Source organism: Bos javanicus, chromosome 12 (genome assembly GCF_032452875.1).
Source record: "Bos javanicus breed banteng chromosome 12, ARS-OSU_banteng_1.0, whole genome shotgun sequence".
In the NCBI taxonomy this organism is placed as follows: domain Eukaryota; kingdom Metazoa; phylum Chordata; class Mammalia; order Artiodactyla; family Bovidae; genus Bos; species Bos javanicus.
The window spans coordinates 18,619,534-18,647,512 of NC_083879.1; the positions used below are offsets into that span (position 1 = coordinate 18,619,534).

The 27,979-nt window shown below is 43.8% G+C and overlaps 2 long non-coding RNA genes across 6 annotated transcripts in view; one reads left to right on the top strand and one right to left on the bottom strand.

Annotated features, from left to right (window-relative positions):
* The window catches only part of LOC133258232 (uncharacterized), a 108,421-nt gene that overhangs the window by 5,450 nt on the left and 74,992 nt on the right, over nucleotides 1-27,979 (bottom strand). For 2 of the 3 annotated variants that reach the window (XR_009739873.1, XR_009739874.1), the window contains one exon: nucleotides 7,727-10,543. The exons of the other annotated variant lie outside the window; for it this stretch is intronic. This is a non-coding gene — a long non-coding RNA (uncharacterized LOC133258232). Of the gene's footprint in view, nucleotides 1-7,726; nucleotides 10,544-27,979 lie in introns of those variants that run through there. 3 annotated transcript variants of the gene reach the window in all.
* LOC133258231 (uncharacterized) lies at nucleotides 58-27,857 on the top strand. Of its 3 annotated transcripts, none has more exons than XR_009739871.1 (4): nucleotides 58-325; nucleotides 10,407-10,486; nucleotides 10,680-10,748; nucleotides 26,883-27,857. It is a non-coding gene; the product is annotated as an uncharacterized LOC133258231 (long non-coding RNA). The 3 variants fall into 3 exon arrangements; XR_009739870.1 differs by lacking the exon at nucleotides 26,883-27,857 and adding an exon at nucleotides 21,672-23,972; XR_009739869.1 differs by lacking the exon at nucleotides 26,883-27,857 and adding an exon at nucleotides 10,849-11,006 and having other exon boundaries at nucleotides 59-325.

The following is a 27,979-nucleotide window of genomic DNA, read 5'->3' on the forward strand; positions in this document are numbered from 1 at the left end:
CGCCCCTTGGTGACCGAGCCCCGCCCCTTGGTGACCGAGCTCCACCCCTTGGTGACCGAGCCCCGCCCCTTGCCTGCGCAATAGACAGCCCTGAGAGGTGACCAAGACTCCAGTAGCTCAGGCCACAGAAAGGAAAGTGTGGTGAGGAAAGAGACAAGTAACATAGACTTTCTGAGCACCTTCTGACTGTTAGAACACCTTAGAGTCCGCTGCCAGCGAGAGAGTGCAGAAACAGCAGGATCCAGCACGTTTGTGCTTAATCCGGAGGAAACAAACACATTGGCTAAGGAGAGGGCCGCTGCAGAGGTGGAGAAACAGTGAGCAGGTGCCCGTTCTGCCCTTGGACCAATTGGGAGAAAGCCCTCCCTCACCAGTTTGTCAGGAGTGGCAGCAAAAGGGAAAGCTCCCCCTGCTTCCCCATCCCACTCCCCCAAAGCCAGACTATAAACGCTGCTAGGTTCCAAGAATGCAGAGACCCTGTGTGTTTTCTTTTACCATTCCTTCTGCAGCCCCAAGGCTGTGTCTGAAACATCATAGATGCTCAGAAAATATTTGTTGTCCTGAGGGAGAAACAAAGTGGGAAACTAGAAGCTAGAAAATCTGCAAGTGCGGTGTGGGTCATTTCTTACTTCTCTCTGTTCACCTGACCTGGATTTCAGGCCCTTCTGAGTATGTGATTCTGGAGGAGTTGCCACTTCTCATAACCGCATGCTTAGTTTTGGTTTGGTTTTTCATTTGTAAGGTGATGATAACAATACTTCTTAGGGTTCTTGTCAGGGCTAAATGAGGTAATGTATATCAAAGAGATTTGTAAACTGTCAAGTGTTAGATAAATGCTAACTTTCTGCTGTTTTGTGAGGATGATATGATGATGTTGAGGACGGTGATAGCAATGATGAAACAGTGATGGTTTCTTTTGGAAGAGAAGGTTGTGAAACTCTGAAGTGAACTTAAGAGAATGTCGTATGTGGAACCAGAGTGGATGTGTTGATGGAAAGAAAGGGTCACAGGGGCCAGAGACCCCAGTGCAGAATTTTGCTCACATGGCTTGCGTAGTCACCCTTTATGTTGCTAGATTTGAACTCTGGATTAGGAAAGCTCATTTAGAGTAAGGAGTGTCCTTTACTCCTGTTTGTTCTTCATGCCGCTTACACAGTACGTTGTTCATAAACAAGCAGTAAACATTTGTTGGGGGGAAATAACGAATGAATGATTTGATGAAGGGTGACATAGCTGCAGTGGGCAAAGAGAAATGAGAATATTATCTAGGCAGAGATTTCTCCCTGAAAGTAATTTGTTCAGGCAGAATCAAAACTGATCTTGTCACTTCCTAATTTAAAAACTCCATTGATTCTTCGCAGCTCAAAAAATGAAGTTCAAGTGTATTAGGAGGGCATACAAGGCCCTTCAGAAACTAGATCCAACCTCTCTCTCTCTTTTTTTTTTAAAGAATATTTATTTACTTATTTCGCTGCATTGTGTCCTAGATGTAGCACGCAAGCGTTTTGTTGCAGAGCGTGGGCTTCTCTCTAGTTGTGGTTTAAGCTCAGTAGTCGCAGCACAGCCTTAGTTGTCCTTCTGCATCTGGGATCTTAGTTCCCTCACCAGGGGTCAAACCTGTGTCCTCTGCATTGGAAAACGGATTCTTAACTACTGGACCACCAGGGAAAACCCCCAGCCTATCTCCCTAGTCTCATCTTCCTTCCTTCACTCCATCTCCCCAAACCCTAATTCCTTCCACAGCTGTCTTTACTCACCCACATTCTAACCATGCTGGACTCCTCAGGGTTCCCTGGACAGGCCAAGTCTTTCCCCAGTCTATTTCCTTCTGCTGGCACACTCCTGTGCATCCATGGAGATACAATTTCTGTGCTGTCTGTTTTGGAAAGCGGTCCCTGATGTGCCAGACATTTGTTCATTCACAGAACTAGTGTTTCCTTAGCACCTGTGTGAGCAGGCCACCCAAGATGGCTGTTCTCTCGCTCTCTGAGCAGCTCCTGTTCAACCGGTCACTGCTTCACCTCTACCCTACTCACCTGATAGACCTTTCCTCTTCTTCATGAGCCTAACCAGTAAATGCCTGTGTACTTGCCCCTGGCCCCAACTAGCGATGGTTCTAATCTTTACATCAGCACTACCTACCCTGTGATAGTTTAGCAATGGGGCAATAAGGCACACCGGTCTGCTGGTTTCCCTGGTAACCCCCATAACAGGTAATCTCCCTCTTCCCCAGTAGTGAAGACTACTGCTATATCCTGCCCACCATCTTTCTCGGTGGAGTGTCACCCCAGGTCTTTGCTTCAGACACGTGAGTCCCCCGTCCATCAAGTCACTGCTGTCTCTGTTGCTGGCCCTGGGCTCTATCTTTGGTCTTGTGATTTGGCAAGGACAGGGCTTGCAGGCCCGTGGTTGCAGCCTGACAACCTGCTGTGAGCCAGACACTGTTCTAAGTGCTGGAGACAGCAGTGAACACATCAGACTGTGTCTCCATCCTCATGGAGCATTCATTCAAATAAAAGGGGGTGGGAATGCAAAGCAAAGGAAAGAAAATCATTATATACTATGCTGTTGTTCAGTCTCTGAGTCATGTTTGACTCTTTGCGACTGCAGCACGCCAAGCTTCCCTATCCCCTACTATCTCCCAGAGTTTGCTCATCCATCGCATCAGTGATGCCATCTAACCATCTCATCCTCTGCTGCCCGCTTCTCCTTTTGCCTGTGTATACTGTTAGGATGTTGTAAAAGAGGGCTGGGGGATTGAGGAAGGGGTTGAGAATTCTGTTTTATTTAGGGTGATGTATCAGTCAGGATAAGATGGCTTATGTTGCAATTAAAAAACAGCCCCCTAAAATCTTAGTTTTAAAACAAAGATTTGCTTCTAGTCACGCTCCTTGATTATGGAGGGTCATCTAGGGCCTAGCTCCACGTTCCTCACTCTGAAGATAAGCCCAAGCAAACATTTCTTTGTTTTTTTATTTTATATTGGAACATAGTTGATTAACAATGCTGTATTAGTTTAAGGTGTACAGCAAGGTGACTCAGTTACATATACACATGTATGTATTCTTTTTCAAACTCTTTTCCCATTTAGATTATTACAGAATACTGAGCAGAGCTCCCAAGCAAACATTGCTTTGGCAGAGGCTAAAGAAAAGGAGAGGAAGCAGGCACCAGTGCTAAGGATTTCACCTGAAAATGGTGAAATCCAGGTCCTCTCTGCTCACTTTTCACTGGCCCAGATAAATCACATGATCACGCCTGAGATACACAGGATGTGGAAAGAGCAGTCGTACCATCTTCCTAAGAAGAGAGAACTGAATGTGTGTGACAGCCTTGATGATAGCTACACATGGTCAAAGAAGGCCTCTGATGATAAAGAGACACTTCGGCAGAAAACTCAAGAAAGTAAGGCGTTAGCTGGTAGATATTGGGGGTGGGGGACATCATCCTTCTGGATTCTCAGGCCAAACAGCTTAGAGTCATCCTGACTCTCCTGTCTTCCTTTCACTGCTCACATCAAATCTACCAGTAAATCCCATCGCCTATACCGTCAAACCATTTCCAGATTTGAGTGCTGCTCACTTCCTGCAGCGCTGGTTCAAGCCTCAGCATCTCTTTCCTGTCTTTTTTTTTTTCCTGATTGTTGGGCTGCACTGCCAAGCATGTGGGATCTTAGTTGCCTGACCAAGGACCAAACCTGTGTTCCATGCATTGGCAGTGTGAAGGCTTAACCAGTGGACCACCAGGGACGTCCCCTCCCCTCTGGATTATTGCAGGAGCCTCTCACCCGCTCTCACTGCAGTCTGTTCTCCCCACAGCAACCAGAGGGACACTCCAAATTGAAGTCAGAGCATGACACTCCTTTGCCCAAACTCTTCTATTGTTTCCCATCTTTCTTGGAGTAATAGCCCTATATCCCCTACAGAGCCTCACGCCATCCACACCTCACCCACCCAGTTCCACCCTCCCTTCTCTCTGCCCTCATCCACAGCTCTCCCTCTCTCGTTCACTTCGCTCCAACGACACTGGCCTCTGTGATTTGTCACCAATTTGCTCAATAATGATTTGAGTGCCTGCTCTATTCTAGGCACCAAAATGTAAGACTGAAAACAGAGTTAAAAGCAGAGACCAACACTATACTTTCCATGCTCATGCTTAGTCGTGTCTGACTCTTTGGACCCAGTGGATTGTAGCCCACCAGGCTCCTCTGTCCACGGGATTTTTCAGGCAAGAATACTGGAATGTGTTGCCATTTCCTTCTCCAAGGGATCTCCCCAACCCAGGGATCGAACCCAGGTCTCCTGTGTCTCCTGCATTGCAGGCAGATTCTTTACCTGCTGAGCCATTAGGGAAGCCCATACCATAGTGTGTTTCCTCATCTCTCTCCCTACTACACTAGTATCTCTGTTTCCATGTTATTCATCTGTATATCTATATGCCCAGCACTATGTTTGGCATGGCTTGTTAAGTGAACAATACATGTTTGAGCAGAAGATAGAAAGATGGATAGACAGATAAATTAGATAAATAGACTGCCTGACCGACTTCCACTTTATTGAAGTTGTGGCATGTGCTATGGGTTCTTCGAGGTGGAATATACCAGCCTCTAAGAGCTGAGGCCATTTGCAAGGAAAGCCTAACAGCAGAGGGCCCTATCTGAATTTGATTGGTATTTTCAAGGAGACAATAAAAGTAAGCAGACTTTCTTGTATGAATCTAAAATGATTTAGCCTTGCCAGATGAGTCAACCATAGAAAAGAAACTCGGGCTCATGTGGTCAACCACAGCCCGTTTACATACCCCTTGGTTTGACTTGAACGTTAAGGAGAGGAAAGAGGATGGGTTGATAAGGTCAGAAATAAAAGTAACAGATGACCCACAACATTGGTGGAAAGCATTCGAGGGCCCATCAAAATTCTATTTAAACGAATAAGTTTTCTGTTTACATCTTGTAGTTAAAATCCTCAAATGTGAATATGTAATCTTTCCACTTCCATTCATGTCAGTTTCAGAGAACTCAAGTTATTAATGTGTCCCAGAAGCCAGTTTATCTAAATTGAAGCTGTAACTCCTGCTAAGAGAAATACTAGACTTTAATGTAAAACTAGAAAAGAAATTCATCCAGAAGTTACCAAAAAAAAAAAATTCTTAATAGATCCCCCCTCAAAAATGGTTCCTTTCTTCTTTAGAAAGATGAAAGTTCCTCCCTCTGATTGGAAAAAAAGACAGCATATGTGGTCATACTGCATTTCATAGATGTGAGCTGCTGTGGCTGGCTCAGCTTCTGCCACGTGATTGGGAAGTTTGCCTTCCTGGTGGCAATTGAAAGGGAGAGAGTTGGAGCACTTAGGGATGTGGAGAGGCCGCCAGCTGAGTCAGGAAGTTCTGGGCCCCCAGTGGTTGACAGGGAACTCGCAGCCAACGCAGGGTAGCGGGTGTTGTCAGTGATGGTGCGCTGCTCAGAGTCGTGTCCGACTCTGTGTGACCCTATGGACTGTAGCCCACCAGGCTCCTCTGTCCTTGGATTTTATGTCCTCCTCCAGGGGATCTTCCCGAACCAGGGACTGAAACTGTGTCTCTTACGTCTCTTTGTGTTGCCAGGCAGGTTCTTTATCACTAGAGCTACCTTGAAAGGGTGTGTCCTACAGATTATGTACCAGCAAACACAGATGATTTTTATTTCTCTGAACACACAGGGGATGTGTTTATATGATTACATTGTATTCTATGTGAGCTCCGGTTGTGGCTCACAACCCAAGAAGGTGGTAAATCCCAATTAGAAAGCATCATTTTTTCTCCTCTTTAAAAAATATTCATTTTTGTTTGTTGATTGTTTTGGCTGCACTGGGTCCTCGTCACAGCATGTGGGGTCTTGGACCTTCATTTTGTCACTCGGGATCTTTAGCTGAAGCACTTGAACTCTTCAGCTGTGGCATGTGGGATCTAGTTTCCCAACCAGGGATTGAATACAGGCCTCCTGCATTGGGAGTGAGGGGTCTTCGCCACTGGGCCACTAGGGAAGTCCCCCTCATGTCTCCTTTTTAGACACAATGCCATTTCATATAGGGATGAAACCTTAGCAGAAGATTAATATATGCCAATTGAATAAATGACTGAGTGAAAAACACTGCCACTGAGAGGAAGCAGCAAGGGTAAGAGCTGCTAGAAAATCTTGATTGATTCTCTTTAGAGGTTAACAGTACACCTTATGCGTCATAGAAACCTGGTAATTTTGGTTTTAAAGTATAGACAATATTTAAAAAAAACAACCTGGAAATGCTTTTCTATGTAAAAGGCAAACTACAAAATACTGAGGGCTTCTAAGTTTCTGAAAGGATAATGTAGGTAATATAGGGTCTGCTGGTAAATTTCAGATGGTGGCAATGTAAATTAAGTGGCAATTTCAAAGACAGGTGGGTCCCAGAATAAAGTCAGAGTGGGAACTAAAAGCAAACTCAAAAGGGATAAAACCATGTATGTGCACAGCATGTACCTGAACAGCCTAAAAGGTTTAGGCTCCCTTTCTGTAGACTTTCAGAAAAGGAGCCTTTCAGTGAGAGGTTTATTTTCATGAGACTTTTGTTCCTGTGGTGATCTGCATAATTTTGCTACTGTCTACTTGGCATAAATCATTTGTGAAGAGATGAAAACGTCTCTCACTAGCCGACACAGAACCTCTTTGAACCGGCTTGCCTCTGTGCTTCACCCTCCGGGTTCTGAAAAGTGAAATCTTCCACACCCCAGCGGGCTCAATGTATCATCCCAGGGTGCTGGTGCTCGTGGCGTTGATTTTGTATGAATCTGGCTATGGCAAGGGCAACCTAAAAGTTACATGAAGATGAGAATCAAAGGACACCAGAGCAAAGAGAACAGGAGCTCAAAACAGCAGAAACAGAAACAAGCAGAGCACACAAGGTGTAGAAGCTCAAGGCACCTAGAAGTAAGTCACACTCACTGAAGTAGCTCTTGCGATCTCCACAGGTGTTTTTTGATGGGCGCGGATGGCACCAGCTCCATATACAGGCATCCCCCCCATTACTGTGCCCGATTTGGATTTGATAAATGAAGCAAAGCACCCTCTGCAGTAGGCTGATCCATGAATCCAAAGACCCAAGTTCTGGGTTCTGATCTTCTTCTTACTAGTTTGTTGATGTATCTTTTCTTTAGTTCTTTTATCTCTAGCTGGTGAATGATGGAGGTGGTGGTTCAGTTGCTCAGTGGTGTCCAACTCTTGTGACCCCATGGCCTGTAACCTGGCAGTCTCTTCTGTCCGTGGGACTTCCCAAGCAAGAAAACCGGAGTGGGTTGCCATTTCCTTCTCCAGGGGATCTTCCCAACCCAGGGACTGAATCTAGGTTACCTGCATTGCAGGCAGTCTCCTGCAATGCAGGTGGATTCTTTACCAACTGAGCCACCAGGGAAGCCTCAGCTGGTTGCATGCTTAGCTTTCATTGTTCACCTGTAGGCTGTAGGTAAAAATGCCTGCCTGCCTTGTTGTAGGGGAATAAGTGAGAGAAAGGACGTGAATGCACCCTGGAGATGTGAATTCCAGGCATGATTTTGGGGCTGAAGATGAAAGAGATAGAGATCTTAGTAGATCAGAGGCCACCACTCAGACAGAACCTCATAGTCAGCTGTCACGAAGTCACTGGGATTTTATTAATGTAACCAGAGCATACTAGACTCAGAAGGTTGGATTCATGCAAACCAAACTTACAAGAGAACAGTATTTGAATTAGAATGTCAGTTTATTTAATATGCAGTGGGAGATAGCCCTATACAGTGACAAGAAGGTTTGTAACTATTACCCAAGAAATCCCCCTCCTAATTTATGAAGGTGGCCAGCAGTTGTTTTAATGAGAAGATTGGACAGGATTCTCAGCTAGATGCAGTAGAAAATAACTATGTAAATGGGTGTAAGTACAAAAGCAATTTATTAAGATTACATTGGACATTTGGAATTGTGATCGGCTACAGACAAGGGCAAGGCTCCAGAACGGGCCTGAGAGCTGGTATAGAGGAGGCGTTCTGCTTCAGCCACTGGGCATTGGGTATTGCACTTTGCACTGAGCAGAGTCTGAGGTATTGTTTGTAGGAATAACAAACGCCCACAACCGTCCACCCCTTTGGCTATCCAGCAGTAACAGACACCCTTCTTCATCCCAAATGCTTCTACCTGATGAAGTGTAACCATCCCTCACACAGTCGGACAATCTTTCACTCCTTCCTCAGAAAGATAGCAACACCAAAGCTTATCAGGGACTGCATCCCGCTCATGACCTGGAAGTCTCAGTGGGACTCTTCTGTCTCTAGAAGAGGAATATCTGTGGTGATTTTCTAGAATACCCATAATATCCTATGGACTAGATATTAAAGGAGTAAAGATTTAGTGGTAATTATAGGGGGTTTCCCAGGTGGCTCAGTGGAAAAGAATCCGCCTGCCAATGCAGGAGACCCAGGAGGTGTGGGTTTGATCCCTGGGTCCAGAATATCCCCTGGAGTAGGAAATGGCAACCCACTCCAGTATTCTTGCCTGGAGAATCCCCATGGACAGAGGAGCCTGGTGGGCTACAGTCCACGGGGTCACAGAGAATTGGGCACGACTGAGCAACTGAGCACACACACAATAGTTAAGGCAACCACTACCAACTCATTCTATTCAAAATCATGGAGATGGGAAGAGAAAAGAGGAAAAATAGTTAAAATATGAACATGACACCATAGTGAAGAAAATACAGAAAAAAATATAACTGAAGAGTCAAGACGACCCGATTGCCCATTGTCCCATTATTAGTGTTTCTCCTTTTCTAAATTTATTTATTTGTCTGTACTAGGTCTTCATTTCAGCATGTAGCATTTTTAGTTGCAGCCTGGGAACTCTTAGGTGCAGCATGTGGGATCTAGTTCCCAGACCAGGGGTCAAACCCGGGTCCTTTGCATTGGGAGCATGTAGTCTTTTAGCCACTGGACTACCAAGGACGTCCCCCACGATCAGTCTTTAACAGGGCTGACCAGCAAGCAGGAGATGTTTTTCAAAGGCGAACAGTGCCTTCACTTGCTAGAAAGCCTTAGGGACCGCGTCTGTGGCAGTCCCCTTGAGATTCCCTACAGGCTTCATTCCACGTGACACTTCGCAACAAACCCTTGGAGCCTTGTTGCTCTGCCATCACAATCAGCTGGAGAGAATTCTCTTGCCCCCGGCTCTACTTAGAGCTGCTTGTCTTTCAATGTGTAGTGAGCAGAAACAGAACACCCAAAGGTGGTATAGGTTTTCTACAAAATCCAAACATTTCCACTAAGCGTTTTCTTTTCCCTTAGTGGCAGGGGTTACAAGATGTAGCAACAAGGTGTTGACCTGTAATGGTATCCCATCCTGCCTCAGCCTTCTGGCCTCTCAAGCCTAGTATCTTCATGACTGTCTGTCTCCCAATCCCCTCATTCATAGCAAAGTATATCGAGCTCCAGAAACTTTCTGCTCCCAGAAGTCTATCTCATCAGTGTGGTGAAATGGTGTGATCTTCTGTACGATGATGACAGGGATAATCAAAGCCCCTGTAGACTGACTTGTGAGGCACAGGACAGGAAGTTGATGTGTCCCTGGGCAATACACGAAAGGTATACTGCCCTCCTCCCCGTTGTTCAGTTGCTAAGTCATGTCCAACTCTTTGCGACCCCGTGGACTACAACACACCAGGCTCCTCTGCCCTCCACTATCTCCCGGAGTCACTAGGTGAAAGCAAACGACTCCACATATTTTCTGTTTGGGGGAATAGAGATCAACAGCTGCCTTCTGATGCCGTGGGATGTATGTTGCTGCTGCTGCTAAGTTGCTTCAATGGGATGGGATGCTTCAATGGGATGGGATGTATATATTCACTTTCCTGAAGAGACCACATCCAGAAGAGCAGTTCCAATTTGTCATTATTCCCTGATTAAGCTTACAACAAATTGTTGTCATGATCCAAACTCTACCACTTGTAATACTACCAAAAGGGCAATCCAATGAGAATGTGAAAATAACCCCACTCCTATATCATTTCAGGTCTATAATAATGGTATTTATGTGTTCAGTTTTATCAAGGATGAGGCATTGCATTTGATTTACTGAGTCAGAGGTTTCTCACTGACCTTTCCAATGAGAATAGATTTATTCCATGGGTCAGGGACCCAATGAGGGGATTCTGAAGACTGCTAAGTAAATCTGTGATATCAATACAGTAAAAAGCTAGGGCAATAACTACGGAGTCTACTGTGAGGTGACTGTAGGTTAAATCTCCATCTGTTTCGTGGCCCTGATAAGCCTCCACTCTGTAGATGAGAGTGGCATTCTGGGTCCCTGAAAATTAATGTTGCTTAGAGATAGTGTCTAATGTTCCAGTTAGACTAGATATGTTTTCTTCTTCTAGTAAGTGACCACAGGACCCTTTGGAGAAGCTGCAGGAAGATATGCAACAAAGGACACGTCAGACGATTGCATGTTCCTTCTGTAAGTGGTCACGGCCTTCTTCTATTCAAGGACCTCTTGTCTGGAAATTGTCTCAACCTGGAAATACAGTGAGAGAGAGAGTGACTCTTTTGTAGTGGCTAATGTGAAGACTTTATTTGTAACTCTTGGAGTTTGGTGGGTTTTACAGATTAAGCAATATCTTTATGGTAAGCTTATCTGTATTTGTTCTCAGGAGTCAAGAGCAATGGTTAGATCAATGGTTCTAAAAGTGTCCCTGGATCTGCAACATCAATACAACCTGGTAAGTTTTTAGTTAGAAATGCAAATTCTTGGATCCCGTCCATACTTTCTGCATTAAAAACTCTGTGCCCGAGCCCCCAACCTCTCCTTTCTCCATTCAGCCAAAAGGAAGTCCTCATCTCCATCACCTACAACTTACTGGGGGTCCAAAAGGAGTCACTCTGTTTCCACAGTCCAACTCCCACACAGGTTGGCCAAGACCACCCTGCTACATTTGATTTAGGAAAGTTATAAATAAAAGAACTGCGGAGAGTTTTAATTTTGGAAGCATCATCGCCAGCAACGACTTTGAGTATAGGAGGGGAAGGGTTTCAGTATCTCTTGTTACAGTGGTTTGTCATCATGACTCACACTTAGCAAGCTTCCATTTAGCAGTGCATCAGCATCATATTTTAATCGGGCAAGCAAGTGGACTTTAGTCATTGTCCCAGTGCTATGTAAAGAGATGCATTCTCACTAGCTCAGAGATCAGCTTTTCCTGCCGTCATCAGTCCTTGGGCGCTCATCTCAAGGATGACACCCATCCCTGCCCACTCCAACTCCCCCCACCCCCACCCCCCCATACACACACAAACACACACATCCATGTCTGTGCATTCTTCCCTCACCCTCAGTCCTCTCCAGAAAGTTCAGGCACCTGGCTCACTTCCAGCCTGATGCAAGGACATGTTTCCTAGTTGTCCCTGAGTTCCAGGCCTGTGTCCCTTGAGCAACATCATGACCCATATCTCCATAGTAAACTTGTGCTTCCTTTTGAGAACATGATGATCTTTTGAAGGATACTCAATGGCACTTCTGTTAATGAAGAGCTGTGTTCTGACAACATACTTTGTGACCAGGAGCTTCATTACCAGGGTCAAAAATAAAGCTGGACACACAGGGTCCAAAATAAAGTTGGACAGATAGGTGTGTGCCCCTTAAAATCAGCAAGGGGCAGTTCCTCCTAATAGCCAAATTCAGTGGATGCTTTCTGATCATCCCACTTGATTCCTCTTCAACCTCTGATAGGATGGAATCGGGGAACTGGGAGAGAGTGATGGAGATACACAAACTGGGTTCAAATCCTTGCTCCCATCTTCCTAGCCAGGGGACTTTGGACAAGATACATAATTTCTGAGACTGGCTTGTCTTCATCTGTAAAATAAGTTAAATGATTTACAAGAAAGATTATAATTCATATGGGGCTTTTGGAATACAGATAGTCTCTGTTTTTCAAAAAAAATATATTTATCTATCTGTCTATTTGGCTGCATTGAGTTTTTTTTTTTTTTTTTTTTTGTATTGAGTCTTAACTGTGACTCAGGATCTTCATTGCAGCTCCTGGGCTTCTCTGGTTGTGGCACATGGGCTTAGTTGCCTGGTGGTATGTGGGGTCTTAGTTCCCCAACCAGGGATCAAACCCACATCCCCTGCATTGGAAGGCAGATTCCTAGCTACTGGACCACGCTAGTCTTTAATAGTGAGTAGTTACTACTACTCTTGTTGATGAGTTTTCATTTCCCCTGGATGTTGTGACACATCCATACATGATTCTCCTTCTATCTCAATTTCCATTTCTCATGATTCTCCTTCTATCTCAATTTCCATTTCTCATTCATTCAATCAAGAGTTTGTATTGAACGTCTCCTATGTTCCTGGCATTTCACTAGGCTTCCTTGGTACCTCAGCTGGTAAAGAATCTGCCTGCAATGAAGGAGACCCAGGTTCGATTCCTGGATTGGGAAGATCCCCTGGAGGAGGGCATGGCAACCCACTCCAGTATTCTTGCCTGGAGAACCCCCATGGACAAAGGAGCCTGGTGGGTTACAGTCCTTGGGGTTGCAGAAAGTCAGGCATGACTGAGCGACTAATCACAGCACAGCACAGCACAGCACAGGGGTACAAAATTGCTACTACACAGTCCCTGTCTTGGAGAAGCTCACAGAACAGTGGAGAGAGACATACAAACAATATGACTCAAAACTGCTATACTAGAGGTCCGCACATGATGGTCTGAACACAGTGGCTTAAGGTGTCAACAGGATCTGCGAAGTCTTCTGGCCTGAGCTGAATCTTGAAGGATGGCTTTAAATTTGCCAGGCAAACAAAGAAAGGAAGTGTGTCTGGATCCAAAGCCAGCATAGCATCAGTGAAAATCACCTGGCTGGTTCAATATCAAAAGCCTCAAACAGAAAAAAAAAAAAAATGTTAAGCCACAGACCAAAAATGATGTCATCATTTTTGTCTACAGACTTTTGGATGTGGTGACAGTCTCACACATGATCAAAGTGTTTCTTGAACATCACTTAGGAATACACTGATACAGCAGCTCTCAAAACAGTGGCCAACCACGTTGTCTTGGCTCTGGGAGGCATGTGGCATGAAAATCGATCTAAAACTGTATAATCACAATCCACATGAGATGCTCATACTACAAATGGCATATTTACTTACAAAACAGGAAGAGACTCACAGAGAATGAACTTATGGTTGCCAGGGGGATGGGATAGTTAGGCAGTTTGGGTTAGGCATGGACACACTGCTGTATTTAAAATGGATATCCAGCAAGGACCTACTGCAGAGCACAGGGAACTCTGCTCAATGTTATGTGGCAGCCTGGATGGGAGGGGAGTTTGGGGGAGAAATGGATATTTGTATATATATGGCTGAGTCCCTTTGCTGTCCACCTAAAACTATTATAACATTGTCAATTGTCTATACTTCAATACAAGATTAAAAGTTTAGGGGGGAAAAAAAAAACTCAGACTAACTGAGGAAAATCACATTCAACTTTCCATCTCAAACTCACAGATATTCTTTGAGTGGATTGGTTAGAAAAAAATCACTATAGGTTTAAATTTTTTTCTCTTTCTCTTCTCCTTCTCCTGTCCAGGGATATAATTGATTTTGCTCAAGTCAAATCCAAGTATGATGTGACTTCCCCCATCTGAAGCCCCTGTATCAGAATTTGCACATAATTTGCTAAGATTTTCCTTGTATAGACCGGAACACTAACAATGAAGTCCTGTAGTCCATTTTTTTTATTACAAAAACTATAGAGGAGTTTAAGACAGTCTTGTTTAAGAACCTTTTACAATGATTACTGAGTTTGGTTGGCAAAGAAGTGTTTACATGGGCACAGTTACACATTGCTGATGGCATTGAAGTTGATCCCCTTTTGAAGAGCAGCTTGGCAATACTTATCAATGTCATGATGGTGATCACAATGATGGTAGTGAGAATATTTATTGACTTAACTTACTGTGTATCAGTCACAGGGGGTTACGTGTGTTAACCTACCCTTCTCCTCTCAGTAATACTACTAGTATTATTACTATTTGACAGATGAGGACACTGGAACACACAGAGTTTAAGAAACTTGCCCAAGGTCACACCGCTAGCAAATGGCAGATCAGGTATCTAGACAAAGGCGCTCTGACTTACACACTAGAGACTATGCTTTGAACTATTCACTATACGGCCTTTTACTGTATCAAATTCTAATATCTCTCTACCCAGTTATTACATTCTGGGAATTGATCCAGAGCAAAAAAAAAAAAAAAATCCTAATCATGAACAATGTTATATGCAAGAAGATTTACTGCATAGTATTATGTGTCATTGGAAGCAACCCAAATGTCCAAATTGGCGAACAGTTAAGTAAATGATATACGCCCAGATAGTTGACAACCTCACACCATCAAAAACGGTGATCACAGCTTCCAGGTGAAGAAGATGGGCTGGATATGTGCATCCATTATTACTCCTTCCCTAAGTGACAGTGGAAGGATCTTTTTAAGAGGCTTACGTCCACAAGGACCAGAGTAAAAGGAGACAATAGCAATTTTATTAGCGAAGTCTGGAAGTAGTAGATCATCAAGAAGCAAATGACACAGCACATCAGAGAAAGCAGATTCCTAAACAGGCAGTGGGGGCAAAGTGTGAATCAGTCTATTGGAGGCTTCTTTTTTTAAGTTATATGTATTATCCATCGTTGGCTGGGCTGGGTCTTCATTGCTGCTCGAGGGCTTTCTCTAGTTGCAGCGCACAGGCTTCTCTTTGTGGTGTCTTCCCTTGCGGTAGAGCACAGGATCCAGGGGGCATGGGCTTCAGTACTCGTAGCACAAGGGCTTAGTTGCCCCCACAGAGTGTGGAATCTCCCCAGACCAGGGATAGAACCCATGTTCCCCATATTGGCAGGTGGATTCTAAACCACTGGACCACCAGGGAAGTCCCAAGGAGGCTACTTTTTAAGGCTCAGAAATCAGTGGTATTCACTTAAAAGTGAAATGACTGGAGGGGGCCACTGGAACAAGGGAAGTGTGGACAATCTAAGAAGCACTTTGATATCCCATTTCCCATTATTCTTTCCTATTCTGCTCAAGCCGGTGACTGTCCCTCCTCTGACCCTGGTAGATGATTGGCAGTTTGGTGCAGGAGAATATGCCCCACAGGCTCTCTGGACCAAATGGATCAAAGTGTCTCTGAACTAGAGGGCTCTTCCAGCAGCACCTGACAACAGTTCATCACTCTTTCTTGAAGCATTTTTGTTTTCAGTTGACGTCTAGATAATTCTCTCCCTTGATTCTCTGTCTTCTTAACTGGTCCCTCCTTCTCGGTTTCCTGAGCTAGTTACTTCTCATCTCCTCATCCTCTGAATGTTGATGTACGTTCCATGCTTAGTCCACTGCTCAATCTGTATTATTCCCTAGGCAATCTCACCCAGCCTCATGACCTTCAATGCTATCCCTGGAGTTTTTGTCTCCAGCCTCTTCCTTGAGTACCTACAATATTGTGATTTATAAGAAATTTGCATTTGGTCCTTCAGATGACCAAAATATATTTTTAATATTTATTTGGTCTTTGTCCACAGTCCCTGGCTCACAGCTCCCCAAACCCGTGGAGTTTCCTGAGCTGGAAGAGCAGTGGGAGCATCTTTTGTTATATTTGGTCTCTTGTGTTCAGTCCCTAAAACCACTTCAGAGCCATAAAGGTGAAATTCACACACACACACACACACACACACACACACAAAAGGCTTTTCTACCACAACTGGGTTTATGTTAATGAGGCAACTTCTGGAAAGCACCTAAGAATGGATGCTGGTTGCCAGGGTAACCAACCAGAAATAGAGGATTAGGACTGATCTGCAGGGAATGAAGAAGGGCTGGAGGCTGAATCAATCACCAATGGTCAATGATTTAATTAATCATGCCTATGTAATGAAGCCTCCATCAAAAAACAAAAAAGAATAAGTTTTCTGAGAGTTTTCAGGTTGAGGAAACAGAACGCTCCCGTGTGCCACTGTTCAGTTCAGTTCAGTTCAGTCGCTCAGTCGTGTCCGACTCTTTGCGACCCCATGAATCGCAGCACGCCAGGCCTCCCTATCCATCACCAACTCCCGGAGTTTACTCAGACTCACGTCCATCGAGTCGGGGATGCCATCCAGCCATCTCATCCTCTGTTGTCCCCTTCTCCTCCTGCCCCCAATCCCTCCCAGCATCAGAGTTTTTTCCAGTGAGTCAACTCTTCGCATGAGGTGGCCAAAGTACTGGAGTTTCAGCTTTAGCATCATTCCTTCCAAAGAAATCCCAGGGCTGATCTCCTTCAGAATGGACTGGTTGGATCTCCTTGCAACTGTGCTGGGCCCCAAAACTCCATGAGAACAGAAGCTCCTCTGTTTGGAAACTTATACTATGTATCTCTCTCTCTCTCTCTCTCTTTTTTTTTAAGGTCTTTTTTTTAAGGGACCATTTTTAAAGTCTTTATTGAATTTGTTACAATATTGTTTCTGTTTTGTTTTATTTTTTGCCCACGAACCACATGGGATCTTAACTGGCCACCAGGGTGGAACCCTCACCCACTGTGTTGGAAGGTGAAGTCTTAACCACTGGATCGCCAGGAAAGTCCCCTTTATGTATCTCTTCATCTGGCTATTGATTCATATCCTTTAATATCCTTAATAATAAACAAGCAACCTAGTGAGTAAACAGGATTTCTGAGTTCTGTGAGCCTTTCTAGCAAGTTAATTGAACCCAAGTAGTACTCTTGCCTGGAAAATCCCATGGACGGAGGAGCCTGGTAGGCTCCAGTCCATTGGGTCGCTAAGAGTCTGCACAAATGAGCGACTTCACTTTCACTTTTCACTCTCATGCATTGGAGAAGGAAATGGCAACCCACTCTAGTATTCTTGCCTGGAGAATCCCAAGGACAGAGGAGCCTAGTGGGCTGCCGTCTATGGGGTCGCACAGAGTCGGACACGACTGAAGCGACTTAGCAGCAGCAGCAGCAGCAGCAGGGTCATGAGGACCTCTCAGTTATGGCCAGTTAGTCAGAAGCGCAGGGACCAAACTGGACTTGATTGGTACCTGAAGTGGAAAGTGGTCTTATGGGATTGAACTCTTTGCCTGTGGAGTCTGATGCTATTTCTCAGTCATGTCCGACTCTTTGCAACCCCTTGGACTGTAACTCACCAGGCTCCTCTGTCCATGGGATTTCCCAGGGAAGAATATTGGATGGGGTTGCCATTTCCTTCTCCAGGGGATCTTCCTGAGCCAGGAATCAAACCCTGCATTGCAGGCAGATTCTTTATGGCCTGAGTCACCTCTGCAAAAATGGGGTCTGAATTGAGTTGGGTTATAGTACATCCAGCTGACGCCCCCAGCATTCCTTGACGATGTGGGAGGGCAGGGGGAGCTGCCCCTCCACACCTTGGAATTGGGTGCAGAACCACGTAACCCCAGACTTATACAGCACTTATTACTCCACACATACATTCCATAGATGTCTCAAATATGGCGTGTAAAATGTAACTCATGATGTCTCTTCCAAACCTGCTTCCCTATAATCTCCCCTGTGTCAGTAAATAGCAATTCCATTCTTCCAGATGCTCAGACTAAGACCCTTGGAGTCAATCCTTGATTCCCTCCTTTCTCTGTCTCCTCAGAACCAATCCATTAGTGAATCCAGAAAACATATCTGGAAACTAGCCATTTCTCAGCAGCAATTTGGTCACAGTTTGGCCCTGGTCCAAGGCACCACCATGATTTGACTGGAGTGATACAATGGTTTCCTAACTGGGTTACTCGTTCTTCTCTTAGCCCATGCAGTCTATTTTACACATAAAAATTAAAATGACTAGTCACCTCCTTTCACACTATGCAATGCTGTGCTGTGCTTAGTCACTCAGTTGTGTCTGACTCTTTGCAACTCCTCTGTCCGTGGGGATTCTCCAGGCAGAAATACTGAGGTGGGTTGCCAAGCCCACCTCCAGGGGATCTTCTCAACCCAGAGAGCGAACCCAGGTCTCCTGTATTGCAGGTGGAACTTTACCCTCTGAGCCACCCAGGGAAGCCCAAGAATACTGGAGTGGGTAGCCTATCCCTTCTCCAGGGGCTCTTCCCAACCCAGGAATTGACCTGGGGTTTCCTACCTTGCAGGCAGATTCTTTACCAGCTGAGCTACCAGGGAAGCCCACACATCATGCTATAGCCATACCCAAAGACATCAGGCACGTTCCTGCCTCGGGGACCTTGCTCATTCCCTTTGCTTGGGAGGCTCTTCCTCCAGCACCACCTACACCCCCCAGGTCTTTGCTCAATGTCATCCTCGCAGTAAGATCTTCTCTGATCACTCTATTTAAAATAGCCTTAAATTCATATGTGTGTGTGTGTGCTAAGTTGCTTCGGTCGTGTCCGACTCTTTGTGACTCCCTGGACAGTTGCCTGCCAGGCTTCTCTGTCCATGGGGTTCTCCAAGCAAGAATACTGGAGTGGGTTGCCATCCCCTCCTCCAGGGGATCTTCCCCACCCAGGGATCAAACCTGCATCTCTTATGTTTCCTGCATTGGCAGACAGGTTCTTTACTCAGCATCACCTGGGAAGCCCTAAATTCATATGCATGTGTGAGTATTAGTCGCTCAGTTGTGTCCAATATACCTACTACTATTTATAAAATAAGGGGTTTCCCAGGTGGTGCTAGTGGTAAAGACCCTGCCTGCCAGTGGACAGGCTACGGTCCATGGGGTTGCAAAGAGTCCAACACGACTGAGTGGCTTTCGCTTCACTTCACCCTAGCTCTATCTTTCCTTCACTCCTGTTTTTTTTTTTTTTTTTTTTAAATTCAAAGCATTTATCTCTTTTTGACAAATCATAATTTTTAAGAATTAACTGATTGCCTGTTTTCGTACATGCATCACAGAGGCAGATATTTTTGTGTCTTATCCTCTGTAGCCTCTCCCGTGCTTAAAAACAGTGCCTGCCACATGGCAAGCACTCAGTAAACAGTGAACAGGAAAATCCAGACACAGCTGAAGTGAGATTAAGAGGCTATTTTCATATTGGAAGCTGACAATCCCTGCTGCACTCCCTCAACTAAAGTCCAAGAATGTTCGAAGGCAGGGCTTTGACCTCCATGCAGGAAATTGGAATAGTATGCTTTGGGGAATCTGCCAACTCACCGAAAAAGGAAATGAAGATACTGACATTGGGCTCCCTAGGAACTTTCCAGACAGTTCACCCTCTAGATGATCTGACATCCAGGGGGTGACCTTAGCTAGGACTGAGGGGTTCCCTAGTTCAAGGGACATTTAGTATTAAAACTTAGGAGTCCCAGGCAAACCGCAATGCTTTGTCAATACCATCCACATTCTCAGAGCTCCCAATCTCTCAGTTACAAACTTACTGAAACATCTAAGTGAGCACACATATGGACAGTCGTTATCTTGAAAGACTAAGACCAAAATAAATACTCAGTTAAAAAGTAACTTGGAAAAAACAAAGACTATGCTTGGAGAAGGAAAAAAAAAAATCATCAATATCCTCAGAGAGATAAGAGAATATCCCAGCCATGAAAAGGGACAGGAAATCAGACATTAAAGGTAAGAAAACTAGAGAATTAATCCAGGAGATCTGATAGTAGGAGTTCTAAGTAAGACAGAACAGAGAACACAGAGGGCAGAAACCATTAACAGAAAAGAACACAGTGGACCCAAAGTCAGTCAACCCAAAGTGTTGGAACACAGAGAATAAGGAAGAAAGAGATGGGGCCTTGACTGTGCTGAAGGCTCTTGGCAGATCAGGCAAACGAGGACTGAAAGCAAGTTGCTGAGGCCGTTGGTGACTTGATAGGAGCAATTTTGGTGGCCTGGTGGAAGAAGAATCAAGTAGGGTGAGTTAGGAATGAGTGGAAGGTAATGACATGAAGAAAAAAATAACTGGAAGGAAATGCATGAAAATAAAAAATTGTGTATTAAGTTCGGATGAGATTATATATGTCTTTTTTCCTTCAAACTTTCTTTTAGATCTATCATCTATTTATCCTTTTTTTTTCTAAATTGAAAACTGAACTAACCCCTTCCAATCGAAAGATTTGCATGAAGGTCAAAAGTTACTGTTGTTTTTTGGAGGAGTACACATATCAACTTAGTCTTTCTAGATTATATTAATATCCTGCCTTGTAAAAATGAGGTACTTTGAATATATCAGAGATACGTTGTTTTCACAGAATTGTGAAAACATTGGTAAATGTAGGAATAACAAAGAATGTGGGGCCTGGGGAGTCCTCGTTTTCATGTGCTAAACACACACACACACACACATGCACACACAAATTTTTTAATTCAAAACACATGGTGTGACGAGGTCAGTCAATCTGATGATTCAATTTTGACCCAGAATCAGGGACAACTTTGCAATGTCAAGAGCCTTCATGACATGATGGAAGCGAAATGGAGCCGGCTGTCCCAACGAACAAACACAGTTGTATATGAAAATGGCCTCCTTCTTTGGGGAATGCATACCTTTGCCAGAAATACTCTCTACAAATTTATTTATTCTAAAGGCTCTATTGAGAAGATGAAAGGTTTTATTTTATTTGAAAACCAAGGCATAAGTAATCCAAGTAATAAGCAATATTTAGAGTAAGATTATTCTCCTCCCCATGAATTCTCATCCCACTGAACACTATTTCTCTTGTGGCCTTCATACTTCCTTTGTTATATGTTTATGTCTCGTCTCCCCTGACTTAGTAACTCATCTCTCATTTCCTTCAGCACTAGCTCTTGCACAGGAAAACAACTTAATAAGTTCTACTAAATTTATTCATACAGACGTACATTCATCCAGCATAGCAGTTGACAAGAGATGGAAATCTTTACCCTTCACAACTGTTGGCTCTTCCTCTTCAAATATGCCTTGGTTTTCAATGTCTCCTTTGGCTACTAGGTCATTGCTGTTACTGAATCTGCAGAAACCCAATACAGCCTATATTCTGTCAAACTTTGGTCTGAGGTCCTCTGTGTCATAAACAATAATTTTGTTCACTGGAATATTGGCCCAAAATGTGAACCAACTGCTCATATAACCTTTCTTTCCTGGGTTAGTTTCATCAACAGCAGCTACATCTTATAATTAACATTATAATGATAATAACATAAGACTTTGAAATTAATTTGTTCATGCACTCTCTATTCCCAAGAAACAGTGACTCATTATCCTTAATTTGCAAAACACACTCTATTTTTAATTTTTATATTTAGTATAATGAGATACAAAATCAATTTATTCATGGTCTTACCAAACAGGATTGCTGAGACAGGATTAGAAAAAAGTTACCAAGTCTCAGGCATTTGTGTTCCGTTACAGTCACTCTTCTACTAGTCCATCCATCCGTTCATGCACCCAAACATCCGTTTATTTATTCAGTATAACTTTATTGTGCTAGGCACTGTGCTAACCTCAAAAGAAACCAAAGTTGTTGCTACTGCTCTCAAAGAGTTCACAATGGAAAGTAGACAAGAAAAGAGGCAAGCCATTGGGAAGCCTACACCAGAAAACAGGCAAGTTAAAAAAAAAAGGAAAAAATGCAATGGTTAGAAATGTGCATTTTACAAGCACATCTGTAACTTTCTGATGTTTGAACTGATAATGATTTGCGTACTTTCTAGGACACTAAGCTGTTGTTTCCCAAAGATAAGCAGATGCCACCATCACTTCTCAGGCAAGAAATTTACATGTAGGAATATTATCATTATTTGAGAACAGTGTTAGGTTGTTATCCAACATTGGGTTGTTTTTTTTTTTTTCTTTAAAGTCATTGAACTTGTTATTCAAAAGAAATTTTACAGGTATGTAAGTAAAATAAATATAGATGAGGTACCCTGTGTGAAGGCAGAAGTAACAGGTCAGAGCCCCACCCAACTGGCTTGCTCAAGATTTCCAAGAAACCCCAAAGACTCTGCGGAACATCATTGAAAACCAGTGAAGAAAAGCCACCATCCTTTCTAGTTTGAGAATCAAAATGTCAAATTCGTCCAACCTTGTTGACTATGAAAATTAATTTAGGGTCTAAAATCTGAATCAAACTCGTCTAATCTAAATATGGTCAGCCTGTGGGTAAAAACACTCGACTGTATAATGAACCATAGCGGGAACTTGCCTGGCAGTCCAGTGGTTAAGACTCCTCATTTCAGAGCATCAGTTCTGTCCCGGGTTGGGAAGTTAAGATCCCACATGTCTCACAGTGCAGCCAAAAAATAAATAAATCAATTAAATATATAAAATAAACCTCAGCAGTACTTCTGAGGCTCTTCAGTTTCATCAGTGGCATACTTTGTTGGTGTTGTCGTTCCCTTACCCGCGTAATATGCAGAATGCTTTCAGAGGTTTTTAATAACTTTGCCCTCTTCTTTTAAAAAATGGAGCAAGTATTAAAAAAAAAAACAAATTTACTGAGGTCTAACTGGCATATAACATTATATTGGTTTCAGGTATACCACGTATAGGTTTTATATTTGTGGATATTGTGAAATGTTTGCCACAGTACGTCTAGTTACCACCTGTCACCGCACAAAGTTAACTTTGAGGACTTACTGTCTCGGCAACTTTCAAGTACGCTCTCCACTCTCATTGACCCTTGTCACCATGCCATACTTTATATCCCTGTGATTTATTTAGTTTGCAACTGGAAACTTGTACCTCCTACAACCCTTTTCATGTTTTACTCATCCCCAACCCTCCTCCCATCTGGCAACCACCGCTCTTGAACAAGTATTTTTGAACTTAACCATATATCAGGATTGGAGAGGCAGTGGTTGGAAAGATAGACACACCCCTTCCTTAAAAGGAGCCACACGCAGAAATACACAGTGCTTAGGAAGATCATGTAAAGTCTAGGCAAGCATAAAAGAACCCAAGTTCATTGTAGCCAGCATTCATATCATTCAATTCAACAAATAATTATTGTTACCTACTAAATGCCACGCTCTATTTAGATGGAGGGAGACAAAAAAAAAAAAAACACAAATGAACGCTACCCTGACCTTCAGGAAGCTCACAATATAGGACATAACAAGGAAAAGACAGGCTGGCAGGCCATTAAATGGAGAAGCAGATCACCATCATGGTTCCTACAAAGGGTGAGATTAGAGTGCCATTTACAATCAGGAGTGGAAAAGCCTGCACAACAGGCTTTTTCTGGACCTGTCTTTCTGGCTCATTGAGACAATAATTTTCTTTTGGGGAATCAAAAAAGGACTTTCAGAAATTCTCTTTTCTTTGTGGGGTGGAGGGGGGTGGGAATGAAGATACTGGAGAGGGAGACAGAGAGAGAGAGAGACAGAGAGAGAGAGAGAGAGGAAGGGAAATCGGTATAGGATATCTTCACCCAGAAAAAAATCCAGTTTCCCTTGGATTTTTTTCTTACTAGTCTGTTCCTCCTCCATCGTCTCCCACCATCCATCCAGCTAATCATCCAGTCCCGTCCTTGACCCCTCACCTACCCTCCCATATCAAATATCACCCCCACCCATATCGAATGAATCACCAGCTCTGTTGATTCAGCTCACATATCCATTGAATGTATCCATTGCTCTGTCTTCCCTGTTCAAACACTTAACATTTCTATGCAGTTTTTACAAACACTATAATTAATTATCTACATAATTCCAATCAACCCATCCACTATACTCTCCCCACCTCAACTATAAGTTCTGTAAAGCCAAGGGCCATGTCCACCGTATTCACTACTGTATCCCCAATACTTAGAGAAGGGTCTAACACAGAGTGTGTGTTCAGTGTGAGGAAAGAGGGTGAAAGGAGGAAATAAGTCGATTCAAGCTCAATAATCATCAACTCTTCCACTAAACTCCTTCATGATTAGGTGAAGACAAAATGTATATAGAAATGCATGTATATTCTTATGTACATCCTTATTTCACTGAAGTGGTCAACTTCTGACAATGTTAAATGCTTCAGCTAACTCTATTTTATGATGGATTAAAAATAAAGAAACAATGCGATGTATGAAAAGTGAAAGTGTTAGTCACTCAGTTGTGTCCAACTCTTTTCAACCCTCTAGACTGTAGCCCACCAGGATCCTTTGTCCATGGAATTCTCCAGGGAAGAATACTTCGGTGGGTAGCCTATCCCTTCTCCAGAGGATCTTCCCAACCCAGGGTTATTGCAGGCAGATTCTTTACTATCTGAGCCACCTGGGAAGCCCCATGCAATGTATATGTATATCAAATCACCATTCTGTACACTATGCACATCCTACAATTTTATGTCAATTATGCCTCAATAAAACTAAAATTAAGAAAAGGAAAAACAAAAGAAACAGAACCACATATCCCTTTAGGAGTTGATAGAGTGCAGCAATGTAATCCAGTTGTTCACATTTTGAGTCTTTTAATAAATTGGCTGGTCTGTAAACACTGGATGGCTTGTGCGATTGAATCTGCTGTGTTCATATGTCAGGCTTCCCTCGTTGCTCCGCTGGTAAAGAATCCGCCTGAAATGTGGGAGACCTGGGTTTGATCCTGGGTTGGAAGATCCCCTGGAGAAGGCTACCCACTCCAGTATTCTGACCTGGAGAATTCCACGGACTATATAGTCCATGGGGTCGCAAAGAGTCGGACACGACTGAATGACTTTCACTTCATTGTGCTCATATGTCAGCCCAACACTTAACCAAGAGTATGTCCTAGACATATGTATGAGTGAATCTAAACTCAGTATCTCTAATATTCACTGTCTTTAGTTTATCCTTATGTTTATTTCATTTCCCAGAAGATACAATAGGCTCTTGTGTCTGTTGTTGCCTTCTCCAGGGGATCTTCCTGACCCAGGGATCAAACCCCAGTCTCTTTTGTCTCCTGCATTGGCAGGTGGGTTCTTTCCCAGCTGAGCCACCAGGGAAGCCCATTAGTCAAGCTTGTCTCCTAACAGAGTCTCAGGTGTATGTATCTGGAGCCTACATTTCCCAGATTGACACATTTTAAAACAGATTTCAGAGGGGAGGGGCCTCCACCTCACCTTTTAGAGTGGAACATCTGCTTTGATTTGGTAAACAGTAGTGCTTCAGCCCCTGCCTGCCTGCTCAGAAGCCCACATATCACAAAACCCTAAATGCCACTGGAGGATTCAGCCTCCAGGCTGGATGCATGGTGTCTGGTCCAACCCAGCAATTCCCATGAAGCAAAGTCAGCCTTATTATGGCCTGTCCCATCTGCCTCAAGTATTAGAAAAGGTTAAAACTCAGCAGAAGCTTTGATGAACCACAGCCCGCCCTGGAGAAATACAGATTTGTCATTGCTTTGCACAGAAATGAGACAAGTGGAAGAAAAACAGGAGTGGGTCCTGTGAGTCACAGGATGTGGGTGAAGAGCTCTTACTAAATTGAGAACTTAAATACTAATTCATTAAACGGAGGGCAAGAATATCTGAGGTCAAGTTCCTGATCTGCAGCAATGAGCTGTGTGAACTCAAGGAAATTGAAGTCCTCTGGGTCTCTGCTTCCCCATTTCTAAAATGGGAATCATATCCGACCCTCACTTTGCTTCAGGACTGATAAAAGCTTGAGATGACAGGTGAGAACACACTTTATAAAGCAAACTATGATGAGGGAGTTCCCTGGAGATCCAGTGGTTAGGATGTGCTGCTTTCGCTGCGTGGGCCCAGGTTCTATCCCTGGTTGGGAAACTAAGATCCCACAAGCTGCACAGCATGGCCAAACAACAGAAAACTGTAACTAAAAGATATTCCTAATGGAGGAAAACCCCCCAAAATCAGTCCTACTGGGAACTTGAAACTTACAGGTAGGTTCCTTTGCAACAAACCTGTTTTTCTAGGTGTATATTAAATTTAATGTTTCCTGAGTATGAGTCTGTGTTTTAGAGAGAAAGTTTTTAGAACTGACAGAGACAGAGGAAAGAAGGCAGTTCATGATTCAAAATTTCCGACAGAAACTCCATAAAGTAGATAGTTGAGCCCACTCATGCCTGTGCTCACGCCGTCATCCTTTAAGCAATTGCTCAATGCCACAACAGGCACAATGAGAATAAAGGCGGTCCTGATCCCTGCCCCGATGGACCTGATGTCCAAGCACTTTTTGAAATGCAGAAGTGGATCAGATATGATTTCCACCCCGACAGAGTTATAAACTAGTAGAAAGAGCAGTGGCCATGAAGTGAAATTGAATCCTTCTCAACGGACTTTGCTTTTTTAAAAAGTAAGAAAAAGAAATAAATGGGTCTCATCAGTTCTCTCTTTTTCCCTAGATCAGCAAACAGCATCAACACCAGCAGACAGGCATGCTTTAGTAGCCTCTAAAACCCTCCCTTGACTTCATGCCCTTTGACATGACCTTTAGCCCATGGTCAGTGTCTCCACTTCCTTCCTACATTTTCCTTCCTCAAACCAACTTAACTGAGATCCTCTCCCCAGCACTCCATTGTGACTACTCTAGGCAAGGCCACCTACGGCCTCCATCTTGCCAAATTATATGGTCCCTGAATTCAGTGGTCAATATCTTCTATTGATATTTTGTTCCATTTCCCTCAAGAGCTTGAATTCTATAGCTGTATCTTAATAGACATCTCTCTTCTCATGGAGAGTCAACCTTACTCCATTTATCGAGCATCATCTCAGACACTGTGTAGAGAATGTCAGTAATAAGAGAAGGGCAAAAGCATCATCTGGAAGTGGGGATGGGGAAGAGGGTAGAGAAGAAGTTAGAGATGAAACAAAACATTGAAATGCTACCCTCCATTTAAGTGATTGATGTATATATGCTGCTCTCAGGCTACAGTTTCTATGAATCACAGAAGCAGTGATGGGTAATAGGTGGTGGTTTTAACTTTCACTTTTTGTTTTCTCAGGAGCCACGGGGAATGGTGAGCCTGAACCCCTCTTCTAAGCTGGAGCCGTGGAAGCAGCTCAGCTTGCTGACCCCACCATCACCCTCCTACCTACCCTCCCCCTGATATCAGTAAAGGTAGACCTCATTTCCCAGGGAGCCAGTGAAAGAGCACTCTGACTGGAGGCAAGATAACAGTGTTGTCTGCCTGCTGTGATGGCCAGAGGATGCTATGTTGGCAGGAGGGGAGATCTCAGTGTGATAAGGGAAAAAAATCAGCTTGTGTCACTTGTGACAGCCTCAAGGACCCCATCAGTCTGACACAGCTAGGACATAAACACATCTGCTCCTACCCAGAAGGCCCCCATCTTCTCCATGGCTCTCTGTATCTGTAGGAACCCAAGCTATGTCTTATTCACAGCAGCAACATGTGGATAACAGAAAGAGCGTGTAAGTCGAGATGATGAGAGAGTTTTATTTGCTTTTCCAGAAAGCATACCAGGGAAATGAGCTACCAGAAAAACTCTTGCTTGTATGGGATGGATGCAAAAAAATCTCAGAGGCTGTGATTGAGAAATGATGTCCTTCCCCTGGGACCGGAAGCTTGTGAGACTCAGCAGATGTTCATGGAAGCTTCTCTGCGTCTCTGAAAGCCTGCTCCTGCTCTTTGTAACAGACTATGTGTAGCCAAGAGTGACTGGATCAAAGAGCATATTCAGAATCAGAAGCAATGGATTCATCATATCAACAGCTGGTGAGGCCCATGAGGGTTAGCAGGAATGCCATAGGCCAGGCCCCAAAGAGCCAGGCACCCAAAGGAACGCACTCTATTTCTCCTCCGATTTCCCAGAGCTCTGAGCAGGGCAGTCTATCATTTTCCTGAGTGTTACGGTCACCAGCTTGACCTAAGAATGTAAAAATGAAAAGCTAAGTGGGAAAGCCCTGTACAGTCATTGATTTTTTTTCACCAGGAGCCATGACCCAGGTCTTCAAAACTGTTTTTCAAATCACAGAGCCATAGATCTGGTAGAAACCTGGAGTAAAGGGTTATCCTGCTGACAAGGTACACCAGCCCTCCAGCCTGATCTGTATTCCCATCTCTGTAAGAGATTCTATGCC